This window comes from Syngnathus leptorhynchus, chromosome 6 (genome assembly GCF_054491065.1).
Source record: "Syngnathus leptorhynchus isolate UIUO chromosome 6, UIUO_Slep, whole genome shotgun sequence".
Classification (NCBI taxonomy): Eukaryota; Metazoa; Chordata; class Actinopteri; order Syngnathiformes; family Syngnathidae; genus Syngnathus; species Syngnathus leptorhynchus.
In genome coordinates, this window is record NC_141200.1 from 9,252,928 (window position 1) to 9,273,171 (window position 20,244).

The window sequence follows — 20,244 nt, forward strand, 5'->3', positions numbered from 1 at the left end:
TCAGAGTACCGAGAATGTAATAACGAACGGAGTTAGTTGGCATGCAGGTCCTCTCGGCTCATCTTGCGAGGTTCAACAACCGGATTTCATCCGACAACCGAAGCAAAAAAAATCTCGAATCTTTTGTTCGAATACCGATTTGTTCGAGAACCGGGACGTTCGAAACCCGATGCTCCGCTGTATTTGCTTAATTTCTGCTTCTGGTTTGTATGACAAATGACAGGCAAGGGACCAGCGTTCTTATTTATTTCATTGTTTCAACTCCCTATTTATGTGCTTAACACATGAAAATACGTTTTCGGAAAGTGGGGGTAGCTATAATCTAAGGGGAATACATAATTTAAAGACAAAGAACTCACCAACAGCAATGAAATGTGTTTGAGTGTGACTGCATTGATAGTTTCACTAAAAACATATTTTGTTAATTACATAGGCTGCAGCATAATAAATGTGCCGCTGCCGCTAAATATTTTTATTATTGTAAATCAAACGATACAAACTCTCAATTACTTTTAACAGAGATCATAACGCAGCACCCAGATCTTTTGAATTAAATACGGTTTACCACCAGCATCATCATTAGTTTTAAATGGACTGCCATATTTAGTTAATTACAAAACAATCAGGCGTTAAAATTTAATGCAGTCTATAAATGTTACTGAAAGCATAATGACATTATTAACAACATAGACACAAATCCAACTATATAGACACATTTACCAATTCCAGCTATTCATTTTCTATTGTACCAATTATGATAGATCACTAGGTTCATGAGGGTGACTAGAGCTTGTCACAGCTGGCTTTGGCCAAGTGGCTGGATGAAATCTGGAGTTGTCACTACAACTAATTGCTGGGCACATATTGATAAACAAGCATTCATATTCACACTTACCTTCGATACATTTTAGAGTAGCCAAAAAGAGGACATGTAAACTTTACATGGTGGTTCTTGAACCTCTCAAATTGTGAAACAGACATCTTTTTTAAATTAGTTGCAAAATTAGGTCCATCTTTAATTTGGACACTAAATGTTACTTTTGATATTGCTCCATTTTTGAATATTTTCATTCATTCAATTCATCTTCCAAACCGTGTATCTCCACCAGGGTCGGGGGCGTGCAGGAGCCTATCCCAGCAGTCTTTGGGCAGTGGGCGGGGAACACCCTGAATTGGTTGCCAGCAAATCGCAGTGTTGTTTATTTCTTTTAAAAAATAATTAATCAAAAAAATGTGATCAAACATCTATCCATTTTCTGTAGTTTTTGCCTTGGAACCAATCCCACTACCTACATGCTTTGGGTAAGAGACGGAGTACACCCTGGACTGGTCACCATTCAATTACAATTATTATTAATTGTTTTTTGGAATGTGGTACGACCTCAAACAAACAAAAGTAGAGTTTTTCACAATACTGCTCACTTTATCACTTTGTATTCATTCATTCATTTTCTGAACCGCTTTGTCCCCACGGGGGTCGCAGGCGTGCTGGAGTTTATCCCAGCCGTCATCGGGCAGCAGGCGGGGGACACCCTGAACTGGTTGCCAGCCAATCGCAGGGCACACAGAGACGAACAACCATCCGCACTCGCACCCACACCTAGGGGCAATTTGGAGTGCTCAATCGGCCTACCAAGCATGTCTTTGGGATGTGGGAGGAAACCGGAGTGCCCGGAGAAAACCCACGCGGGCTCGGGGAGAACATGCAAACTCCACACTTTGGAAACGAACCCGCACCCTTCTAACTGTGAGGCAGACGTGCTACCCAGTGCACCACCGAGCCGCCCATTGTATTCATTGTAAAGTTAAATTCAACTTTAGTTCAAACAGAACCTATTCGTAGATCATCAAATCACGTTTAAAAATATGCATTTCATAAAACCAAGGAAATCCATAATTTAGATAACAAGGCCACATTTTATTGTGCATGACATAAAAAGGATTATTGAGGGTTGTATTTTTCCTGCTACATATATCACGTCTATATTAATTCTATCAAAAATGTCTATTTACATCTAATAAAAAATCCGTGAGTTTTTCCCTTGCAGCAATAAAATCCCCCTCAGCGCCCTAGCGCGCCTCTAGGAGTCAGTAAGAGATTAATGTTCCTCCACTTCATTTCCTGCTTGTCCAAGCGCTCAAAGTAGAGCAACTTTCATCATCATCAGAGACGCACAGAGTACATCCCGAAAGTAAAGAAGACACCCCAAACTGCCAGCCGTAAAAAGGAGCGTCATCCCAACGACGAGCTGGGACTGCCTGGAGGCCAGCAATCGGATTAAGAGAAAGTGTGTTGGAGTTGCGAGGTTGTGCCGTCTGACAGGTTGTTGTGACTACTAATTTGTGAAAGGTAAGCGCAGAATGCTTTTTGGTTAAGAGTCGCACACACTTTTGTCACTATTACTTTTTTCCTCCTCTAAATTGGCAAGCGTTTTATTTCTGATTTTTACAAATTTTGCACCACGCTTTAGGTCATAATAGGCTGTCATGCTAAGGATTGGGATGATTGCACTTTGCAAAGCGTGCACACCGCTTCAAAATGAGAGCTGTTTAAGTAGGATGCAGTGAATTTCTATTCACTGCCCCATGTGGTGTTTGTGATCTGACATCAGTTACAGTGTTTAAATCTGAATGATTTCTGAACAAATGGTTGATCAATAGCGGCTAATTCATTTTCTCTGAGCTGGCCCCGGTGGGCGACAAGTAATTGTCAGAGATATTTTATGTCCCATTCAGTGATTCCTTATCCAAAACATAATCCTGTGGGGGAAAAATAACACAATTTAATCTTTTATTATTATTATTTCCAGTAGTTGTAGTCCAGACAAACAATGCCTTATTCACAGAGAAGTAAATTAAATGACCTATTTTTCTGGGTTCTTCCAAGGACAGTGTTAAAATAAAGCCAATTTCCTGTTGGATTATCCCTCTCCGTCCCACATCTCAACAAATAAACAGTGATGAAAATAAGATTTCCTCATAATCAATATATGCGTATTTACTTGGCGGACGTAGTCAGTATGCCTTTTCTTTGTGTAAAGAAAGAGCTGCTGCTGACACTCTACTAGGAATATAAAGGAATATATTTGAGAAAATGTGTATTCATGCATCCAGGAGAACATCTGTGATGTTAATCTTGGACCCGATAGAAGTGTTGGCTCACAAACATTATTGTTTGTTTACATCCGACTTTGTGTCTGCAGTTTTAAAGAGTTCGAGATTATGTTTTAATGATGGCGAAGGATTCTTTCAGAGTTGTACCAACTGAATTATGACACAGATGGTAAAAGAAATAGTCGCCAACAACTTGTGGGTTGAACTTAATTCTCATCAAAAAATTCACATAGTTTCTCATGTGTAAGCAGAACAGAGTCTGTTGTGTCAGTGCAAGTACATTAGACAACATATTTGCAAGCAATTTGAATTGGTCACTAAAATTAGAATTTACCTCGTTTTGGTGCATATATAAAGCAAGGTCAGTGCTTTGGAGGGATGCTACTTTATTTTGTGGTCACTGATCAAGAAATCCTACAAATGAGCCCCTACCTCCATTGAGATATTAGCATCCTTCAGGACCTTCTGATAGTATCATTAACTGGTGACAGTTGTTTAGGCCTTGGTAACTTGGTGATTTTTTCTTTTTGTCTTATTATTACACAAAATAACCACATTTAAGTAATACTTTATGTGTTCTCCAAAATTAAAAGATATATTTCTGCATGTATCACTCCTGCATGTCGTTAGTCTCACAATTAATTTGTGCGTCTTTACTTCTCCCCTTCTGCTGTTGATCTTCATTGGGGAGAGAGGCCACATTTTGAGTAGAGGATTTGTTTTATGCTGACTTTGTGCTGTTGTGCATCATTTTGCATTTGCCCTGTACTTGATGTGCAGCAATAATCAAGGTCCGAGCCTGGAGATCCTTGCCCTCGGTTTCCTCAGAACAGTTTCGGTTTGTAAAATAAAACAGTAAAAGATCACTCATATCAAACATGACCATCCATTACTAATTATGTATACTGAACTACTTTGATTCCATAACAATTGTAAGTTTTGTTTGGGGAGAGTTTTTCCTGTGGGAAGCACAGGCTGATTCTCCGTAGCGGGAAACAAAAGCAGCAATGTGTTGCTGTCACACACTGGAGAGCTCGGCTCTGTGTTCTGGCCCTTCCTGAAAGTTCCCATTCTCTGGGATCCCGGCGCACCAACATCCGCACTGCTCATTCTGCAGGGCCTCACAATAGACGAGCTGTGCTGCTGTATCAACATTTACTCCTCACTTGTCCCCACCCGAAAATTTAATCACATATTTGCGGGCCAATCAGTTACAGGAAGAGGCTGTTTGTGTATGCTGGTGGTGTTATGCTGTATGGCAGTTGCCTGCAATAACATTTACAACTTCACTCTTGCACATAAGCAAGTGGTATTTTTGTAGTATTATTTGTTTCGAATAAGCAACATAATAGCCCGCAAAAGGAAATAGTAGCTGCCTTGGTTGTGCATCACTCAATATATTGGGAAAGTAAATTAGGTAAATGCATCCATCCGTTCTCTGGAGCCCTTCCCAGCTATATATTTTGATACATGCTTTCACTCTCATCTTTTGCCATGTGGTTCCCTTCTCTGCCTTTGTCTTATTCGTCCCTAACCCCAACATAGTTATTTTACATACCACCATCCAATGCTGCCTAACGAGACTCTCCCATTCCACTACTTTACAGTCCGTAACCTCATTCAGATGACGTTGTCTGCACAAGATGTCTTCTACCTGCATGCTTCTACCTCCACTCTTGTAGGCCAACGTGCGTTCCGGCCGCTTCTGGAAAAAAGTGTTTTCTCCCATTTCTGTTGCTACCTGAGAGGCAGTCCTTGGTGGCCTGGCAGAAATTCTTGCCACAAGTTAATGGGAAGCTGCTGCAGCAAGAGATGTTTTTGCTTGCGTCATGAGAACATTTTGTTTCGGCTGTTATTTCGGTCTTTTGGCATTGAATTGAAAATTTTTGCAACTTATTTGACCCGAAATGTTCAGTGAACACATTTCTTGGTGTGTGGTTCAAGAATAATTATTTTGAATTTAATTATTGAAGACATTGACCGCACTGGTTAGCCAACCCACCTCACAATTCAGTGGTGCAGGGTTCGATTCGTAGGTGTCATAGTGAGCATGAATGGTTGTGTGCCCTGCGATTGGCTGGCGATCAGTTCAGGGTGTACCATGCCTACCGCCCAAAGACTGTTGGGATTAGCTCCAGCATCGATGCAAAGGTCAATTGGACTACCATGCATGTTTTTGGAATGTGGAAGGAAACTGGAGGAGACCAACAACAGCACGGGGAGAACATGCAAACTCCTCACAGGAAGGCCAAATTGAACCCTGCACCTCTGAAATGTGACACAGACATGCTAACCAAGTGTGCCTTTGTCATGTTTAGCAAGATTTATTACAAAGGGTTTCTGTTGAAATGTCTCTCATCTCGCAACATTTTGGCATCAGTGCACCGTAAAAGTCTTGGCGTGCAGAATATTTGGAATAGTTATTACAAAATGTTAAATCATCCTATGATCAACCAATTGCTATGGGTCAAGGGTTGTTTGTAAATTTTTTCCCAAGTAATATTGTCATGTTCATAATCTTACATTTTTGGGATTAGTTTTTGTCTTCATGTAATGCAGTGATGTTTTCCTCTCTGTATCACCGTGAGATTGTCAATGCTGCGTGTGTGACGTGTGATCTTACACATATGCAGAGGTGTAACTTTCAATTTAGAATAGATGAATTTATCATCAAAACCACCCGAGTGTGAATGTGTGAGCACATGAATAATGTAGCCATTGTGAACCATCTTGGAGTGCAAAGAAAAGCACTATATAAATCGATTTATTATTATCTTTACAAATAGGACTGTGCGATGTGTGCAAAATTTCATACCTCCTTATCTTTGCCAGATATCTCGATAATGGTATTATAATTATACTACAACTATGGGTACAGTAAAAACAAAAAACACAAATACTAAAAATCACAAAAAAAATACAGTGCACGCATAAGACTATGAATAAAAATGACTCCCCCTAGTGTGTGTGTGTATAGGTTGTTGCTTTGCTGCGCTCATATCCATGGAGCCTAAAAATGCAACTTTTTCACTCAACAAAAGAGAAATGACAACCATTTGATCCACGGTTACCGGCCAGCATTATATTTTCTAGAAGCGGCATGACCTCTCTTGCTTTTCAAGCATTTCCTTCATGCATATCACTGGAGACCACATGGCGACAAAGAAGTCAAACCATTGATATAGCAATATGGGGGCTTGTGGAAGCAGCAGTGGGTCTCCATGTTTTGTTTGAAGTTGTCATATTTCATTTCAAGTAGGTGTTAAATTTTACTTCTGAAAAGCTTATCTTACAACTACTGTGCATGCCCTGCAAGTCTTCCTCAGCCTAATGCATGCAGGCTGCTTTTACACACACATACACACACGCGCACATGTATGTTTATACATATAATATATTATTATTATTATTAGTATTTATTATTATTTTATATATATATATATATATATATATATATATATATATATATATATATATATATATATATATATATATATATATATATATTACTTTGACTGCATACTATTTGCACAGAATTTATGTATGATGATACATGACGAAAATAGTAAATATAGAATACAAACAGCAAACAGAAAAAAATATGACTATTTAACACTACCACAAACAGAACAACTAAATTCTGGACCACAAGCGTTAAAGAAATGTCTGTATGAACCCATTCAAGACCTACGTCGTAAAGACATCATGGTGTTAGCTGGAGGCAAGGGAAGGGAAGCCAGCAGTAAACTACTTTTATGTCGAAAAAAAAGTGTTCTTGTTGTGGTTTTGGAGCCAAAACCTAAATTAAATCAAATTATATCACCTCCTGGCCTCTCACAGTCATGAACTGTTAAATGTTGTCTGTTAAAACTGTTAAATTGCCAGCTAAAGTGCCATTTCTGTCTGTTTTCTATTTCCTCTGAAGTTCATGTATGAGGTACCCGTTTCCACTGACTTGCCGAAAAGGAGGTGGTTTAAGTGGCCACACTCGTCTGAAGTGGGCCTCACTGCTGGAAGTCCGGTGCTTCGAATATTTTCAGCTGCTAATTTTAAATTTCGACAAGCTGACCTCCGGGGGTTGTGTCATAGTTATTTATCCGTAATTGAGGCACACAGGTCGGCTGTCGACATTTCCTGCCACGGCTGCAACTTAGCTTCTTCGCTGCATTGCCGGCTGGTCTGTCAATGACTATGATACATGAGATTTTAGGTTTGACTTTATATTTGTTTATTTTAGTTTCCTGCTGGGTACGATTGGACAGTCATTTGGGAGTTCTTGGTCCTTTTACTGTGTATTGTTTAGAACCGATCGATGTCTAGTACAAGTGTCCAGTTTTACATACATGAAGATTTCCTTTTGATTTAAAGCTGTCGGACTAAAGGTTTCTGGTCATCTATTTACATGGCACGTAATCCATTCTGATCTGTCGTTTATTTGCAGACGCTGACGTTTTAAAGTGCGTTTCTGGCAATGTCACTATGCATTATGTCAAGACAAAGCTTGTGCATATGGAACATAGGCTTGGGTGACTTTCATCCTGATTGGCAAAAGGAATACTGTGTGTGTATATATATATATATATATATATATATATATATATATATATATATACTACCTTGTGAATCAAAATGACATTCCATTCGGATTTTAACTTTTTTTTTTTTTGATTGATTGAGGTGTTGATTATTCCGTTTGATCAGTGCGATTAATTCTATTTGGAATTCGTGGCTCCATGTACTACAGTTAAGATTGAACTCAACAACCTTTGCAGAGAAAGCAAAGGAATCAGAGCAATTCTTCATCTGCAAAATAGCTAAAGTGCGGTTTCAGTGGTAAATTGATGAATAAGTGTTGCTGTCCTGAATCATGAATCAGTGTTGTTCTCTGTGCAATGTGCAATTTACAAACTTGTCACTGGAAGAAACATTTCACAACAAACAAAACAAAACAGTTAAAAAACAGTAAAAGAGACTACTGCAGTATCCCTGGTAACCACACTGCCTGTGAACTAAAGGAAGGTCACATTTCTTATTTTGGCACCTGACTTGGCTGTAAGTGTTTGGAAATTTGTCACAGATTATCTTGAAGCATAAAAGATTCAAAAAGAGTAATTTGCACCCAGCCTTGAACCTGCTGCTATGGTCATAAGGAAGCCTCATTGGGCAGGCAGAGCTCGCGCTCCACCAGCACCATGCCAACATGCTAGTCAAAAGCACCTTTGTGAATTGAGCCCTTGGCCTGAGTCCTCAAGTGAACTTTTGAAACGTGATCTTTCCTGTTTTACATTATTATGCTCTCCCTTAATGGTTTACATATGTTGTTTCAACATGGATAAGTCTTTCCACACCTTTTGTATAAATGAGGGAAGAAGTCAAGGTCCCCCCCCCAAAAAAAAAGGCTTTAGACTGGCTTTTTCCTCTAATGCAAAAGAGGAAAGACCATTTAAAATTGTAGAATATTTTACCACATTTTGAACGCAGTGTATATAATCATAAACAAATTAATTGCAATGATTTCAATGTATAGAAAAGGCTAAATTAATATTTTTTAATATTTCTGTACATTAATTTTTCCTTTAAGAGACGGGGCCTGAGATTTTGTCAATTTTGCATACGAGTGTCCGATTAAGAGCTGTGGCTGACGGCAGCCTCTGTGTGAGTGTGCTCAGTGTGTTCGAGTGCTTTTCTGGCGTTTCATAAATAGCTTAAGTGCTAAATGGGCCTAAATGTAAATGGACTGCACAAAAGAAACCATTGTAGAAGTACAAATGAATTTTGGCCAAAACTAAAATACTTTGTTGCAACCTGTCAAATTGTATCTGTAATAACTTGCATAGCTGCCCGGAAAGCCACTCTGCTGTAGTCTTCGGAGTTTTGGATTATGCTGCGAAAAGACGTTCATGGGAAGCAAAACAATCACAAGCATGGCGAGTCCCCCCCCCCCCCCCCCCCAACATTTCACAAAGTGTAACCAGTTAATGGCCAAACATGACAATAAGCCTGAGGGAACACCATGAGCATGCGTTACGTTGTATTCAAGAGCCCTGTTAGGCTCTACTGTGTCACATACGCTGATGAACATTCCTTACATTCTTCACAATTATAGTTTTAAAGTTGTTTAAATTATTTGTGAAACCGATAAAGGTATGTACTGTATGCAACTGTTGCTTAATGTTGAGGAAATAAAGGAAGATATATAAATAGATATGTCGTTTCATCTTTTGATTGGCTTGGTTATGTTTTTTCAGATTGTCAGTCGGTGATCACCCCCTAACATTCTTATCATGAAAAGCCGACTGAAAACCCATAAAAAACATCTCTTAGAAGAGCACGACATAGTGGAGGTGTTGATATTATGAGAGAATTTGCTACTCAATGTTTAATAGATTAATACAACTTCATCGTCAACTCGTGCAATTCCTGCTAATTGAAGATTTTGGTTGAGGCCATGCATTTAACGACCTGATACACTTTTGCATGTCACTGTTATTCTGCATGTTTGAAGCTACGAAGCATTGAATGTTCCTTTCATGGTTTGAAAAGGTTAAGGAGTCAATTGCAGGGAAACAGGGCAGCCAGGCAGACTTACACTCAAAGGGAACTTAATTGAAAGAAAACAAAAACATAAACATGGTATTTGGACAGATAAAATGCTAAAGTAATAAAAGTTCCAAATAAGTTTCTAAGTAACTAACAAACATTATAACAAGGCTTGTCTTGGCATGAACACAGACAGCCAGCTAACAAACACAAACTAGAAACAAGATGTGACAGGGACTATGATCAACAATCTGTTGAAAACTACCCCCACCCAAAAAAATAAATAAATACCGGGAACTAAAAACAAATAACTTGACAAGACACAAAGGTTTGGAAAGAGTTGATTGGTTGACACAAAAGACCGGGTTGACTAGCATAGGTGGAGATAAAAGCCCTAACAAGAAAGACAGGACAAAAAAAAAAATCATCACAACAAATATGCCTAAATATAATACAGCTAAAGCACAAATCAGGACAGTTGCAGGTAATCTGGTCGTTGCTATTATGAATTAAATTATATGCGGCATTGAGCTATGCAGCTGCAGTGCATCATTTTGATGGTGAGATCATTTCATCACAAAAGTTCATAAATACAATATTTCAAATGTGCAGCATTTTGTGCCAATTTGTGGTTGGAGCTCACACACTTAAAAATGTCAAAGAATCTCCCTTTATTACCAAATGTGCATATGTGTAAGCGTGCGCGTGCATGTCTGTGTGTGTGTGTGTGTGTGTGTGTGTGTGCATGCGTGCATGTGTTTCTTTTTACAGAGGCGCCTCTTCTCATGGAACACATGCCTTTTCGTTTGCCCCCTTTCCCTTTTTGTATGCATATGTTTTCCATTTAGATTAAAAGATGAGGGCTTCAACAGAGTGAGGAAATGTGTGATGACTGACGTGTTTTCTTACCTTAGCAGGGTTGCCAGAATGCCTCCGGATGCAAATATTCATTCCCTAGGATTGTTCTTCTAACCTTTTAAAAATCTAAACCGTTAATTTTGTAGGACTGTTTGAAAATGTGGTATTTCCAGCCTGTCATTAGTCATGCTATGTTTTTACATCAAGCGCCATCAGAGAATTCATAATTGATACCAGACATAGGTTCCATCCTTTTATTTATTTCAGTCACATGGCTTTGTCAGGTGTTTCGCTTATTGACTGCGCTCAAGAACAACCAATCCTCATTTCAACGTTTTCGTTTCATAGCATTATTTCGACCTTTGACAACTCCAAGCCAAATCCTCCTGTGATAAGATGCGGGACTAAAAAAATAAAATAAAATACTAAAAAAACTAAAATATTTGCAACTGTTCTCATTATGATGGACAGAACTGACATTACATGTTGCCACCATTATAAACCATAACATAATTACAATCATACTGTTAATTATTTTTACCATATTAATATATAGGAAAAGTTATTGTGATCACAGGTGTTCCTGGCTGACTGTAGCGTGTCCAAGCATTATACGTTTTTCACAGAATTGATTTCCATAGGTGCTCTATATAGAAAGAGATGTCTTTCATGCCTTGAGATGCACTCGAGACGTTAAATGTGGCATTTTCATTCGAGGGCAATGACCCATATTATTGTCTTGGACAACAGGCGCTGTCTTTCATTGTCACGAAATGAGATTCTTCAGCCAAGCAAGGACACCTAAGCTCCTCCACCAAATTTCACACCACACAAGTTGCAGTGTCATGTGAAAGAGAGGGACATTGGCTATTTCTAGTCTTGTACACTGAGTTTTTTTTTTTAAATATAGTATACATTTTATCGAGCTATCGATCAATATGACTGACCTCTCTCTGACAAATGCTGCTTCTGCTACCAGATACAACAAAGATAATGGGAAATTACAATTTTTTTCCCAGTCTCCTTTGTCGCTCGCTCGCTCGCTCTCTCTCTCTCTCTCTCTCTCTCTCTCTCTCTCTCTCTCTCTCTCTCTCTCTCTCTCTCTCTCTCTCTCTCTCTCACTCACTCACTCACTCACTCACTCACTCACTCACTCACTCACTCACTCACTCACTCACTCACTCACTCACTCACTCACTCACTCACTCTGTTTCATACTCTGTTTCGTACTCTCTCGTGTTCTCATGCTCTCTCATACTCTCTCGTGCTCTCACTCTCACATTTATCTTTCTGCTTTGGCTTGTTTTTGCGTCAGCCCATCTGGCTGTGCTCAGACACACTGAAAATGGAACTATGATTTGTGCGATTAAATCCACTTTTGAACATGACAATCTGCACTAAAGTCAGGACTACGCCGCTCAACTAAAAAGTTAATAAGACATTTTATGAAAGATGAGCCTGCAACTGACTCTCTCTCTCTCTCTTCATCATAGATACATTTTTAACTGTAAGAGGCTTTTCGTGAATGCTTTCCAGAAAGCCGGGACCAAAGTAACAAAGGTTACCATCGTGAACACATTACACCGTCAGAGAATCAAATCCTGCAGTACCAGACGTGTCGCCGTGCCAGTTTATGTCCCCGATCTGAAGTTTGCCAGAAAGCATATGGATGATCCACAAGAGGATTGAAAGAATATAAAATAAAAATGTCAGATGAAACCATCCGTATATGCTCTTCTTATTTGGGTTTTTAATATTCTGAATAAGACCACCAAGTCGTCTCTTTTCTAACCCAAATATTTAAGCCTGTATATGCTTTCGAATTATAGTCGCGTTAGCGGTACTGTTCGTGTTCTCTTTTTACCTTAACCCGGATATGGACTGCACTAAACGTAGTGACTGAGTGGTGGTTACTGGACACTCATTTTGTCTAATGCGTGCATTCTCACACTCTTGGAGATCCCCTTTGACAAATGAAATGGAACCAGACGGTGAATGTCAGCTCAGCTCAGTGCCTTCGGCTCAAGATGAAAAGCATAATACTGGTGCTGCACTTGTGAGACATTAAAATAAACTCAGTGTGAAAGTGAGGACACCATGCATTGTTGAGAGATGACATTTTTTTGTGTGTGTATTCATATTTGAGCTGAGTTAAACGTTTGCTCTTTTCCGTGTAGGGCACATGCAACTTTTCTATTGAATCTTTATGACAAAGGAAGCCGACTGCTGCATTATTCAGGGAATAAAGCACTGATGTGTCGATCAGCATTTAATCACAATCAAGAGTGACTGCGAGCCTTCATAAAATTGGCTCTGTGGCTAGCAGCCCTGTCTAATTGTTTATCATATCAGGGCCACTTGATATCTAATCTTACTGTGAAGGGCTTACGTGGCACTTAGCGCTCATCTTCTCACATTAGGTAGTGCGTTAAATGTGTGAATAATCACTATTCCACAGTGAAAGAAAATTCAGATGTGGTCCTAATAATGGTCATAACGTGAAATTGAGTGTAAAAAAAAAAATCAACTGTAGGTTGAGTAAACTCATTCACAAATTCCTTTTAGGATTTAGTGATGGTAGAATGTTTTTGTAATCTGCACTCAGTAGCTGCCCTCATTTTTTTCTGATGAAAGGATGTGGGAATTAGTAGTTTAATCTGAGGCATCATACCAGATTTGTTAACGTGAGACTCAACCTGTCTGCGCTTTTTCAAGTCTGCCATGATTCCACCTGAGTTGTCTGCACCACCATCCGTTTTCAATCTCACATATCGCATTTAAAGTTACAGCAGGGAAGCTGGAGTTGCTTCCAGCTGATGTCGGGTGAAAGGCTGACTGCATTGTTGACTTGTCTCCAGTCAATTACGAAACCAGTGTGAATGGGACTTTGCGGTAATTGATCCCATAGCACTACACCACAAATGGCAAATATCCAGTACGATGGTAGAAACGACTGATTGAAACTATAATACACTAGCCTAGCACCGTGTGTAGTGTCGTGCTGTGGTGCAGCTTTGTAAGTCACTGCAGTCCTAATTGCTGACTTGTCTGTGCAAAGCTTGTCGATGCTGACCTAGTGAAGGAAAGGGTCAGATAAAGGTTCTCTTTTTATGGGTCTATATGGATTTTTGTTGCTATACTGTAACAACAAACTAGTGGCCTTATTGAAGTGCACCAGAGACAATGAACGCTTTTTACTGTAGTTTCTGGACTATAATCTGGTACTTTTTGCACAAGCTTTGAATAATGCAGTTTATAGACCAGTGCGGCTTATATATGAACAAAACAGGATTTTCCCCCAATTTTAGCTGATGCGGCTTATCTTCAGGTGCGGCTTTTAGTCAACAATTGAAAGGCCGGTAATTGTCAGTAACTGAATTGTTACTTTCAAAAGCAAGCAGCCATTTGGATTCATTGGTAGGTTTTGAGAGGGTCAGACAATTCTAGGGTGTTCCAGTGTTAAAAAGGGAATGGCAGTCTTTGTTGAGCCAAAACTAGCTGAAATCCACAACATTTGACATGTGGAATTCTTAAACAAAAAAAGCACCTCTCCCTCAATCCATTCTATTTTTTTCATATTTACTGTTGTTTGACTCTTGTATTCTATTGTACCAGGAAAGCTGTGACATCTTCTTCTCCAACACCAATTTGTTTTGAACGCATGTCTGGCATCCCAACATTCATCAGCCGTCTCATAGGTCATCCTGCAGCTCTCTTGCATGACGGCTCCATCCAAATCACCCTTCAACCAGTTTGCTTGTTATCTCTCCTTTGGATGTGTCCAAACCATCTTATTATGCTCTTTTGAAAATTTGAAAATGTTATCGTATGGGGGCGAGGGCACCTCAATAGCCCCCCGCCTCGTATCAAGTATTACCTATTACCTGTGTCCAACTTCTTCAACGCGTGTTCCTTTTCCTCTAAGGACAAACATATTCACACAAATCAAACTCACACCAGGTTAGTTAAATTTCAGCCGATTATATTAAGTCTACGTTCAGGAAAAGGTTTACAAGTCAGCGCTGGGCTTTTCTTTCTGACAGTACCCCAATGGACAAAGAAGTTCTTCAGAGTGCTTGTATTAAGTTGAGCAGCGTTGCCCACAAAGGTGGGGGGCCTGTCTGTCATCCATAGCCGTTCCTTGACATCTCGTCTCATCCTTGGCGGCTCTCGTAGTTGTACTTTAACCTCGTTCTTCTCCCTGCTCCTTGGTTTGTTCTCCAGATGGCGCCGGTCCTTGCAGATATGATACTTCCAAATTTCCCCATTGATTCTTCCCAACATCAGTTCTTTTTATCATTTTGTGCCAGTTCTGACAGACGATTATGTTTTGTGACTAATGTTCTTGCTATTCTTATCATCATCCATGCCAAAGTTAAATTTCTCATATTCTATGCATACTTCTTTATTTTCTCTATCCAAGTTCAAAATGCCGCACAACATTCATTAATTGTACATCATTCCAAAAAAATGTCCATTCAGAATTGTATAAGTAAAGGTATTGTATATTAGAATATTTACTTGTGCATTTTTATCAATGATCTTGTGTGCGGAAATATATGCTTGTGCACTTTAATCAATTAAATTTGCATATCGATTTTCTAGCTAAAAAGGAGTCTGGAACCTATTTTTCCACACGCTCTCACTACATTGGTCTTTGTTTCAATCAGAAGGAGCAGGACATGTGTGAGATCAGGACTAGCTGTGCGTTAGTTGTGTAGTATATTTTTTGGACAGAGGTGGATTAGCACAGGTAATATTGTTGTCTTATTTGTTGCCGACCACATTCCTTTTTCAAGATAAATGTGCATTGACCAGCCTGGTCACTGTTTTAGTTCAACTAGATTTGAGGCTTATTGTGACTCACAAGGATATGTGAAGAAATATTCCCTTCACATGGCCTGAAGAGAAAGATGATACAGATGCTCATAGTGCCTGCACTCGCAATGATTGATCACCTGCAATGGTGTGTTAATGTCCATGCAACAAGAATCCCATTCTTATTTATGGTGTGTTTAAAATGAAATGTTTTCCAACTCGGACAAGAGCTCAGTGCTCACTGCTCCTGAGTCTAAGTGGCTCATTTTCTCCTTTTGGCCAATGCAAAGGGCAAGTAGTTGGATGAAAGAACTGATTGATAGATGCAGTTGACCACAGGTGACCACCTACACACTGTTTATCCGTCCAAGTTTGACATTTATCCCTACACGTGAAAGTCAGTGTAGAGGACAAACATAAATAGAGGCATGACAAAATAGAGGGACCGTTTTTTTTAACTCGTCATTTGAAAATTATTATTACATCAATAACAACAAATATTGCTCTTTGGAGTTTAATTCAAGCACTGATCAAGACGCTTTCCAAAGGTTTTTTTGAGAACTAAAATAACTTCTGAAGTTCTTACATCAATAGCTGTGAAATTGTACTGCCCAATACAATGCTTTTAGGCATTCCATGTTTCATCTTGTGTCACTTAGTCACTTGATATACTTTTAGTGGCACCAGAGATTAAATTATCAAGATTTTAACATGGCTGACTCATATTTTCTTTTCCATTGGTCTACTTGAAGTAAAATACTTTTCTCGTATACGTAATTGCATATCCGTGGCTAAGTCTAAGAGGAGGTACGTTTTCTTATGATGCTTTTTGTTTTTGCTCGACAGACTGTCATTTTATACAGAAATTGAAAAGTAAAATATTGAAGAGGTAAAACCTAAAAGAGTCTGGCCCTCCGGGTGTAGAGGAAAGGAATAAAAGGAAAGGCAAATGGGGAAGCGACAGTACTAAAATTACATAGAAATAATTTCTCATGCTTCTGGCTTCATTAAAGAGCGGTCATCATATTTCTATCTGTTTTTTTACAGAGTCAGAGTTAATACTTATTGTAGGTCTGGTGTGTCCTTTCACATTGCCCATATGTCTGTTGTTAAGTATGACCTCATAGACCGTGGTTTTGGTCTCATTTAGATTGTCAACTTGCTTCAATTGAACCCTTTAGTGAGCACTTGTTGAAACACTTCTTCATTTTTATTTGTTGTAGTAAAGATATATGTATCATTAAAATGATAATGATGATACTACGACGATGACGACGACTGCGACTACTACAACTACGACAACAACTACTACTATTACTAAAAATACATGCATTTACTCATATATATTTAGGTCATGTTTAAAGTTTTTCAAATAGATGTGGAAAAACTTGAAGTCTTGCACTACGGTGATTTCACTGTAATATGTATGCTTACCCAAATAAGGAGCCAGGAATTTAATTCAGTGTGGTAATTGTAAATGTGGGCGGCATAAAACATGTTTGCAAATTTACATTCCACTGAAACAAAACCAAATGTTTGCACAGACCAATAAACACATACTTAGTTAGTTAAAACATAGTTCATGTTTTAACGGAACACGACAATGGGAAACCACACAGTAATGAGTTTTTATCCGTAGGAAAATTTCTCAGGTATTTACAATGTTCTGGATCTGCAATTGCTTCAAAGTCTCCTCTACTCATAATCACCAAATTTGTGACAGACTAATTTTGATTTAATAGTTGAGTTTGAGATGGACGGACAGCAGGCAAACATATATTGAGTAGGAGTACATCTGTGTATATGTCCAGTGGCATGTTAAAGTTTTCATGACTTGCTTTCATTTTGGTTTTCTTACGCCAATGCTGTCAGTATCTCATTTCCTTTCCATCTACTTTAAGAAGTACATGACATCATTGTTATATAACCGTTTTTTGAATTAGCGGTAGAGTTAAAATGAGGAACTGGTCTTAGCGTCTGTTTTTCTTCCTCTGTTTGACAGGCCATCCCAGGCGAACCCGGTGGAATCGTTTCCCTTGTTTCCAACCGCGTCTTGAGCAGGTGAGGAATGACTTCCACTGTGCCTTTTCAATCCATTAATGCAACAATGGCTCCTGATTTGTGTTTTGCTACTTAAAATGTTGAAAATAATCAGTCTGAAGATGCAATGTAACTTTGGGGGGGAATGAATACAGTTGAAAACATAGAGTTCATGACATATTCAATTAACCACCACCTGATGTAAGGCTAAGGCCACTGCAGCCTTAAATTAACAGCAATGGTAAGTACCCACATCCTTTTTGTTATGTTAAAATTATGTTTAATATTTAATCAACTATTTGAATATATTTTCATGCTAAAATTAAATGTTAAAATTATGTTTAATATTTAATAAACTATTTGAATATATTTTCATGCTAAAATGGTATTTATTATTTTGCTAAAATCAGGTAAACAAAAAAAGCACATTATTATTTATAGATAACGATATAAAGTTTAAGTGATTTGCTTGCATTCATGAACAGAAAAAACACGTGTGGTTCGATGTTTTGCTTCATTTTATTTTTTGACAGAAAAACCCCTGTGAGCCAGCTGAAATTTGAATAGAAAAAGTTGAACTCAGTATGAAATTTCTCATTCCTGCTGAAAACTGTACGAATTATAGTACTCAATGTTGATGGATGACCTCTTTTTGAGTTTATGATAAGTGGTCTAATAACTGAGTAGAAAAAATATGATACTTCCAAAAATAATACAAGCACAATATAATGTTGTTTTACTGTGGTTGTGGATGTTTCCATGTTGCTCTTCAGTGTTTTATATTTAACAAACTTTAGAAGTATATTCTTGAAACCTAAAGAGGGCTGAGTTTATTTCTTTTGGAACTGTCTCCTTACTCAAGAACTTACTCAAGAATAAACACTCCTGTCCTGTAGAATTACTGTTTAGGCATTTTTGGAGATATAGTACAATTGACAATCTATAGTTAATTTATTGTAATTAATTACGGTTATCAAATGCCTTTTTGCACACATGGCAGGGTAAGTAAAAATGAAAAAAGATCCAGTGTCGAAGTCAAGAGTAATGAGAGAAAAGTTTCAGTACTGGGCCATAACATGTATTTTTCTTTAAAACTGAAAACAAATAACCTCCTAAAATCTTGCACCCAATTAATATATCAGCACCATTGATTGATAAGGTTTGCTTCTTAGATGTTTAAGAATGCTGTGAATCATACATCCTGGACAGCAGCCCGCCCTCTCGACATCAAACCTTGTAAACATCATAATAGACAGATGTGGGGTCTTTTACCAAATAGTCATGACGTTAACTCACCAGCAAATAATTTCATTATGTTTATATAGGCGTTTTTCTGGGCACGTGAGTACACCCGCCGTTCAATGGAATCAATTCAGAGAAGCAAAACAAAACAATATGATCCTCCTGTCCATTTTACACTTGCGGTTATCCTCCTGCAGGTGAGCAGGAGTCTCTGTCTTAGCTGATTTTGGGCGAGCGGTGGAGTAGGCGAATGCAATTATAATTAGCAGCAACATGACTACAGATACTGTAATAACAAAGATAATAATATTAATTTCAGTCTATGGCAGCCCACTGAGATGGATACAAAATTATGAATTTTGCTGCTTCCTCTTTAAAGTCAAAACTCGTGACATGAGTTGTAGTCTGGTCCCTCCATCATGCATAATTCCCTTATTTCTAATGTGTTAATAATTAATAGTTTTGTGACCAAAGTATTGCAAACATGAATACACTGCAACCACAATAATAACCAAATTGTTAAATTAATTCCGCTCTGACTGGCGGTCAACATTAGTGTCCTTCTGGGAGCAGAATTATTTATAAACCACTTGTATTCATGTTACTCGATCTTAAGTCAGCTTAGTGATAGATTCTTTATTTTAAGACGGTTACTGAGATTTTAGAAGATCTTGTAGTTCGCAATGAGTTGGGACAACATTTCAGCAAAGAACATGCTTTGTAAGTATAGCAACAGTAAAGGGAGTGACAATATTCTTCGAATGCATAAATACACTTTAAATAATATTTGTGGCTATGACACAGTTAAGGTCATTTTGGATATTCCAGTTTGAGACGATACTAAAATGAGGAGTGTGACGCCAATCAGTACACTGAGGATGAGGGGAGTAGGACAGGACCTGAAAAAAAGTTACAGTATTTCACAGGACACATTTATGTTCTTGTGTAAAAAAAAACATCAAAGCTTGGCTTCATTGCTCCTCGTCGCCACAGATCTTCCCTGCCTCCGTGTTTGCTGGCTGTGTCAGCACACCACAAAACAACATCCTTTGTTCGGTGGGGCCAAATGGGTTCACTGAAGACCCTGGCCTTTAAAAAGCTAAGGATACGGCATAGTGATGTGCTCCTGGGAGCACATCACTATGCCGTATCCTTAGCGTTTTAAAGGCCAGGGTCTTTAGTGAACTTATTTGTATATATGTACACACAATACACACAAATACAAGTCTGCAGCAACAGCTGAATTAACTAACTAAAAGCATAATTATGCTTTTTGTGGTGGGGTATGTCAAACACTAAAATACCACTGATAGTTTGGATGGACAAAGATGAAAAAATGAAATTATATATTATGTTTTTTTGGTCTCTATATAAAGACTTTAAAACTCACATAATGAAGTATTACGTAACACCTTGTAGATTACCCTTGTATACATTATTTAATTTGGCATCATTTGACACTTGTCTGACAAAAGTGCTCATAGGTTAGCGTTTGGTTTTCCAAATTATTTCACCCGCACTGTAATTCAAACAGCAAACGTTCTGAATTTAACCTTGCCTTGTGTGCCACCTAGTGACATTTGAGAGACACCGCATGAGGGGGTGGGGGGAAATAGCATATTGCATACTTAG

The 20,244-nt window shown here is 38.5% G+C and overlaps 1 protein-coding gene across 2 annotated transcripts in view; it reads left to right on the plus strand.

Annotated features, from left to right (window-relative positions):
• tspan9a (tetraspanin 9a) overlaps window positions 1-20,244 on the plus strand; it is a 167,751-nt gene that overhangs the window by 27,671 nt on the left and 119,836 nt on the right. Inside the window, exons 1-2 of one of the 2 annotated variants that reach the window (XM_085913918.1) lie at window positions 2,238-2,350; window positions 17,333-17,391. The gene's annotated coding sequence lies outside the window, so the exon portion shown is untranslated. Of the gene's footprint in view, window positions 1-2,237; window positions 2,351-17,332; window positions 17,392-20,244 lie in introns of those variants that run through there. The other variant, XM_085913919.1, reaches the window with a different exon arrangement.